The sequence below is a fragment of the Elephantulus edwardii genome, unplaced genomic scaffold (genome assembly GCF_000299155.1).
Source record: "Elephantulus edwardii isolate Elephantulus edwardi_28Jun2011 unplaced genomic scaffold, EleEdw1.0 scaffold00385, whole genome shotgun sequence".
NCBI lineage: Eukaryota > Metazoa > Chordata > Mammalia > Macroscelidea > Macroscelididae > Elephantulus > Elephantulus edwardii.
In genome coordinates, this window is record NW_006400135.1 from 304086 (window position 1) to 305802 (window position 1717).

At 41.8% G+C, this 1717-nt stretch overlaps 1 pseudogene; it reads right to left on the reverse strand.

Moving 5' to 3' along the window:
* LOC102874577 overlaps positions 1-1717 on the reverse strand; it is a 47527-nt pseudogene that overhangs the window by 1836 nt on the left and 43974 nt on the right.

Genomic DNA, 1717 nt, shown 5'->3' on the forward strand with positions numbered 1-1717 from the left:
ATGCACTTACTGCAGAGGGTCAAGGACTGCAGCCTTCAATATGGACTGAGGCTCAATGTCAAGAAGACAAAAATTCTCACCACTGGGCTGATTGGCAACATCATGATGGATGATGAAGAGATTGAGATTGTTAGCAGCTTTAGTTTGTTTGGCTCTACCATTAATACTCTTGGTACCAGCAACCAGGAAATTAAAAGATGAATTGCATTAGGAAAGTCTGCAATCAGGAAGGTTGTGAATCGAGGATGTGTCCTATTTCCATGTCTTTTCAATCTATGTACAGAACAGATTATCCTGGAGATTGGGCTCTGTGAGGAGAAGTGTGGCATCAGGATTTGAGGTAGACGCAACAACAATTTCCTTTATACATATGACACACCTTGATTCCTGAAACTGAGGAGGACCTGAAGCACTTGCTGCAAAAGGTCAAGGACTGAAGCCTTCAGTATGAATTGAAGCTCAACATCAAGGAAACAAAGATTCTCACCACTGGGCTGATTGGCAACATCATGATGGATGATGAAGAGATTGAGATTGTTAACAGCTTTAGTATGTTTGGCTCTACCATTAATACTCTTGGTACCAGCAACCAGGAAATTAAAAGATGAATTGCATTAGGAAAGTCTGCAATCAGAGACCTCTCCAAGATACTAATAAGCAATGATGTCAGTCTGGAGACTAAGGTGCGCCTGACCCAGGCCATGGTCTTTGCAATTACTTGTTATGCATCAGAGAGCAGGACGATGACTAGGGATGATAGATAGATGGTCAATTGATGCCTTTGAGCTGTGGTGTTGGAGAAGATTATTGAATATACCATGGACTGCTAGGAAAACAAGTTTGTCCTGGAGAGGGTGAAGCCAGGCTGCTCCTTGGAGGCAATGATTCTGAAGCTTTGTCTGACATACTTTGGACATGTAAGGCAGGATCTGTCCTTGCAGAAGGATGTCATGCTTGGCAGGATGGACCGACAGTACAGGAGAAGAAGACCCTCGATGATATGAATTGATTCTGTCACTGGGGTAATGTGTGTAGGTGTATCAGAGGCAATAAAGTTGGCAAGGGATAGAACAGAGTTTAGGGCGGTTGTGCATAGGGTTGCTATGAGTCACAGGCGACTCAAAGGCATATAACAACAGCATACTAACAAATGTGGGTAGTTGTACACAGCTGTTGTGAATCCAAACTAACTTGGTGTGGGAGATTATGTCCCGTTTGAGAGGACGTAAACTCATAGCTGACACCCCAGTGTATTTTCAGAGGCTTTATATTTCATGGGAGGAGATTTCCTATCTTTGTCTTATAGAGCATCCAGTGAACCACATACCTCCAGACTGTCAATTCAATTACTTATGACTAAGCCACCAGAGCTCCTAAATCAACTTTATAGATCTGAACAATAATTTATCTCTACAATTTTTTTTTTATTTTTAAATTTTATTAGTTTTAATGAACATTTACAGAGATTTTGGGTTTTCATTCATTCGTTTATTGTTGCACTCTTTTCTCTACCCTCCTCCCCAGTTCGTTCTTCTTCCCCCCCCCAAATGTCTGTTTTAATTGTCCAATTTCCACAGTGCTAGTCAAACTAGTTCTGATTAATCTCCTTTGTCAGTGTGTCGTTTGCCATTCCCTATCTCTCCTCCCTGAGAGAGACTTCACCCTGATTCATAAGGAAAAGGGGATGGCGTATTCTCTTAGCTACTTCCTGCTGAAA